Source organism: Chelonia mydas, chromosome 1, assembly GCF_015237465.2.
Source record: "Chelonia mydas isolate rCheMyd1 chromosome 1, rCheMyd1.pri.v2, whole genome shotgun sequence".
In the NCBI taxonomy this organism is placed as follows: Eukaryota; Metazoa; Chordata; order Testudines; family Cheloniidae; genus Chelonia; species Chelonia mydas.
In genome coordinates, this window is record NC_057849.1 from 223465644 (window position 1) to 223471643 (window position 6000).

A 6000-nucleotide genomic window follows, 5' to 3' on the forward strand; every position below is an offset into this window, starting at 1 on the left:
CTTCTAAGGTGAAGGGATGTCTGTCTGTATGTCCAGATAGATATACATATATACACACTTCCACACAAGGGTAAATTTTTTCTTTGTTCTACACAAGTGCTTAATAGTGAGACAGAGGCACAAGAATCCTCTTCTCTACTCCCTCCCAAGCATAGGAGCCTGACAGAAAATTGGCCATGTGCTCTCTTGTCACTAGCTAGCTAGCACTTAATGGCCCAAAATGGGTGTTAGAGAGACAAGCTTGGTGAGGTAATATCTTTTATTGGACCAACTTCTGTTGGTGAAAGAGACAAGCTTTTGAGCTTACACAGAGCTCTGCAGAGTCCCACTGAAGTCAACAGGATTGCACATGGCCGCTGGGGTCTGTGATCTGCTTGCATGGATCTGACTGAAGGATTAGGGCCAAAGTCTTAATCTGTATTTCTTTAAATAATACAATAGTCTAGAACAGTGGTTCCCAAACTTGTTCCGCCGCTTGTGAGGGGAAAGCCCCTGGCGGGCCGGCCCGGTTTGTTTACTTGCCGCGTCCGCAGGTTTTGACAATCGTGGCTCCCAGTGGCCGTGGTTCGCAGCTCCAGGCCAATGGGAGCTGCTGGAAGTGGCGCAGGCTGAGGGTTGTACTGGCCGCCGCTTCCAGCAGCTCCTATTGGCCTGTAGCAGCGAACCACGGCCACTGGGAGCCACGATCGTCCGAACCTGCAGACGCGGCCGGTAAACAAACCGGCCCGGCCCACCAGGGGCTTTCCCCGCACAAGCGGCAGAACACGTTTGGGAACCACTGGTCTAGAAACCTCTAACACCAGACTTTGCCTTCAGCCCCAAAAGATGGATACTTTGTAACCTTTGGATGCAAATAATAGGGTGATTCTGATTGGGTGGCAGGGGCTCCTCCTACTCTAGTTCTCTTTCTAGACCTCTTGCTAAATTGCTTCTATGTTCCTTACTCCCTCAAATTGCACAATGAATGTCTTGATTATACAAACTTTTAAACAGAGAAATTCAAATCCAAACATTGTCAGTTTAACAAACCAGATAAAATTATAATCAAACAAATATAATAACCTTAAAATATAACCAAAAGTTATATTTTCACACATAGGAAGTATAACTTTTCTGCTGTTGTTAAAGTCATTGTGAGTTTTCACATTTTGAATGGTTTGGAATAGAAACTCTGTTGCACGGATTATATTCAGGACTGACTATAGGGTGTATTGTGTCACAAGCATGACTAGAATATCATGCCCTGAAGAAGGCTGGGGTGGAAGAACCTTTAGCTGGTATTAAAACAAGATGCCAAAAGAATCACATCCTCTAGTTGTTGCATTAGTAAGACAGACACATTATTAACCTCATCCAGCTGGAAACAAAGGAAGCCAGAAGCTTGAAACTATGCCTACATGTGGTTTAAAATGTAGACATTCAGACACTTCTATCGAGCAGCTGCTAATTTTATTGTAAAGGAATGGAAATATAGTGACTTGTGGGTAACAAACAATTCCATAGCGGATTTAAGTGCATATTTAAATGTCCATGCTGCTTGGTGCCTTAAGTGGTTGGCCCCAATTCAGATACAGTATACAGATTCATCAAGGGATCACTAAGTGAAATGAACAGTAGGTACATTTAGACTCAATAAAAGGAAATACCTTTTATTTACACAGCAGATAGTCAGCCCGTAGAATAAACTACTCAAAGAGGTCAGTGTAAAATACTGTAGCTAGATTTTCAAAAGAACTAATTAATTTTATAAGCAGTAAGATTTGTAGCTATGCATTTTAAATTAGGAGTAATCACATTGCATATTTCATGGATTAAACTGATCCCTGCAGGGGTTAGGTTGGATTGGAATACACCATTGTTCTACTGGTTAGGTCCATTACAGGAAGAGGTTGTTTCACTTTCCTATGAAGAATAAAGTATCAGCCGTTGCAGGAGGCAATATACTTAATTTGCTATATCAACTGTAATGCAGTATGGCAAATTCTATGTTCACATCAATCTAGAATGATTCACACCTATGGAGTAGACTAAGGCAGTTACAAAATTAGGGGAAAATGTCTCTCTTGTTTTGGGATGGTTTATTTATTTATTTATTGTACTAGCGTGCACAGTCCTATTGAAAAAATTGTCCCTCTCCAGAGGAAATTACAATGTGAATAAATAAATACAATACAACAGACACACTGGGCAATCTGGAAAAAGATGTTAATTTAGGTCCCAATCCTGCACTGAGAATCATGTGAGCTGAAACCTGCACTTACAAAGTGCACCATTGAAATCGACAGAGTCCTTCTAGATAGTTTTTGGGATAGTGTAGGATCGGGGCCTTAAAATGAAATGAAATAACACTTTATTAGACAGTTGAGAGCACTTTGAGCAACTCGTATTGAATTAGGCTGAGGATCTGAAAGACTACCAGTTAAATGTCTGTTATTTCTATAGTAGTTCAGCTTAGAGGCCCTGGTTGGGGACCAAGGTCTAGTGCTAGGTACTGTACTAATGATAATCTTCCTCTGATATTCATCCTGCTTGAGCCCCAAGCTAAAGTGCAAACCAGCAAACAGCATATATAGTGAAAAGTGTATTATAAAAATTCTTTCATTTTTAATATTCTAGACTCATGCTCATAAAACACATAAGGATTTTTTATTAAATATTATTTTTAACCTGGCAGTGTCATTTTAAATGGAGGAACAACAGCAACAACAAAGAAAGGTCCAAGTATACTATAACTGTACAGCATCAATTATCAATCAAGGAAATCCACCAAATGTTAATGCTATTTGGCCTGCTACATAAGAATTAATTGGCTGGAAGCAAATCATATCCACCTGTGAGAGAGATCTGCCACTGATATAAGGAGAAGAATGGAAACCACAAATTTAACAGGTTTTTTTTTTTTTTTTGTGCTATCACATTTCACTGCACTAAAAACAATGAGAGCTTTAGAAAGATGAGTTTACCAGGTAGGTCCATTGTCAGGAACCATTTTGCTAATGTATTGTTTTTTTAATAATATAATAGTCTATAATAACTTACAATAGTAACTCAAACCGACAGTATCTACAAAGTTTAAGATCCAATATAATTCAATTAAATACCAATCTAACAATTTTTATGTAAATTATTTTAGTCCAAGTTGCACATTCCTTTATCTCAGGGGGCTCATTCTTAATTTCCTTTTCTGTAGCTTTTCTACTGCTATACTGCATTTTGGTAATATTACCACTGAAGCTGAAGACAGTATTTCAACTATTAAACCTACCAGAAAATTATAGTTAGATTTATATCTGTTTTAGTCATATAACTTTGCTTTCTGCTGACTTTTCAAACTGCTTTTCCATAAAGTCTAGACATTTCAGAGAGCATGCCTATTATTGTCCTGCTGCATTGTCTCTTACCAAAGCATTCCTTGGGTGTTTTAGTAGCATTTGGCCATGCATGTTCATTATAGAGGAGGCTGTTAGCTCCACCTAATAGTAAGGGTGCCTGACACTTCCCACTAGAAGACTGTTTTCAGTTGCTTATACTTTTGCCAAACTTTAACCATTTGAGCTGAAATTTTCTAGGCAGAGTGTCTGCTTCTGACCAAAATTTACTGGAAAATTTAAGAGGAGCCAGAGTGCATGGGTGGCTAAGGGAACCAGGAGTGGCTGGGCAAAGAGTCTGGGAGGCGGAGCCTGTGGGTATGTGTGGAAATGGATGGACAGATTGGAGCCCCAAGATGGAGTTTTGTACTGGGAGCCAGTGGGGACAGAGAATGAGGATGGAGGGTGTGTGTGTGAAGGGAGGCTATGGTGAGGGATACAGAGACTGGATGAGTAGCTGGAGGAAGGGGAACTGGTACTGGGACAGGAAGGGTGTCTGGAAGGGTGAGACTAGGATTTGCTGGGCACAGAGACTGGGACTGAGATTAGAAATGGAGATTGGGACTGACACAAGGAGTCAGGGATGGGAAACAGAGAGGAGCGGGACAGGGACAGGTTGGAGGAGACAGAAGGGAACTGCCAACCAGAGGTGCGGGGGAAGAGGCAGAAGGGTCTGCCAACCAGAGCATACTCCCCTCCAGAGCCTAGAATGGAACCCAAGATTCCTGAGTCTGACCATTCCCCTGCTGTCAGCAAATATCAGTGAAACCCACTTGCAAAGCATCCTGTCATCCCCTGCTAGTGCTGATCCACACAGAGGATGACAGCCTACTACTGCCATCAGCTTCTCTGTTAGCTGAAAATAGAGAGTAGTGCGGTGGAACTAAAGGTTCCCATTCTACTGAAGACCTATGTGGGTGGCAATACCATGCCACGTGATGGCATTTCTGGGTGGGGGATTTTTGTTTAGATTGCTTTTTTAAAAACCTGGGAAATTATACACAAAAATCACATTAAAAACCTTATTAAAGTTGCAAAGTCAAGGATTCAGAAGTTAGGAAATGCCAGAATTAAGGCAGCGAGTGCAACCTTGTGCGTATGCACTATGAAACAGTCTTCAATTACATAATCACATACTATTTTTTCCCCAGGACCCCTACTTCATTCAATGCACAGGATGGACTTGGCTCCGGGGATGAATCAGAACTGCGTACCGAAGGAGACTGTATAGTCTGTAGGATCCTGACTTCATTTAGAAGTTTGAAGGTGTGTAGTGAATGAGGTAGAGGACTGCCGGAGAAGGAAGGATGGTCTCATGGTTAAGGCACTTGAATTCTCTAGGCAAGTCAGTTAAACCAAACTTTTCCTAATTGTGTATTCCTCATTTTCCTGACTGACTGACTCTCTGGGATCTGATATGCAAAAGTGATGAGCACTCACAGCTGCAACTTCAATCAACGGGTATTCTGCTTTGATCATATACAATGCTAAGTACTCTGAAAACTCAGGGCCTCGGTGAGAACACTGGATTGTTTTAGCCTTAAACTTTCAGTCTCTCAGTTTCTCATCTGGGAAATGGGGCTAATACTACACACTTGTCTCACAATACTACATCCACCCCCTAACTGTTTGTTGCACCAGTCATGGCATCATATCTAAGAGCTCATCTACACACAAGTTTCGTTATACCTTAGGTTCACTGGTATGGTTAAAGCAGTATATCCACGCTAGTATGGATGTAATTATATTAGTGTAACTTAAGACAAGACATTTATAGCAGTATAATTGTGTCCACACTAGGGGTTGTACCAGTATAACCATGTTAGTAAAAAGTCAGTTGCCTAACTGACAGTTTTTATACCAGCAAAAAGCCATGTGTAGACCAGGTCTAATATATTGCAAGCTCTTGTAAGCAGGGGACATATTTTCATATTTATTCTGAATGAACACAGGTTTGGGCGATGTAAAGACAAATAACAATATTTGGAAGCAGGGAGTACTTAGGGTGCTTTAAGTTTTCCCAATAGAAGGAATATCTCTGTTTACATTATGTCTTCTGCACGTCGCTTTCAATCTGGTGCAGACTGCTGCTTCTGAATGCCTATTCTGCCTCCCCTTTCTGCTGTAGAACTGTACCTTAGATACACAGGAGGCAGTTCAGGCTTTTTTACTTTGTTGGATCTACTATAGCGCTCAGATGTCCCTTGACAGCTTTTAAAAAACATCCTGACATTGTAAAAAGATGTAAGAGCAATTTTGCCTCATGGAACAGATAGGCATTTTCATCTGGCAGACCAAAAGCACTACCAATAGATCCACTGGTAATTGTACTTCTGTTATATCCATTATGAGTAAAACAAACTTTCTTTAATCAAGGCAAATGCACTTCTCCATATTCATGCCAAGTTTGACATTTTAAAAAGACAGTCAAGTTTGAGCAGAGCCCAGGAAAAAGCCCATGACACAATTTTCAGGTGAAAAACACTTTTTCCTCTCATTCGAGTAACTCAAAACCAGCTAAACAGATTTTTATGAAACATTAAAAAATATCAATTCAGAGTATAGAAATTTAAGCCCATCTTAAATTCTTTGAGTAAATTATAAAAAGCTGAGAGCAAAGGTTTAGAATGGG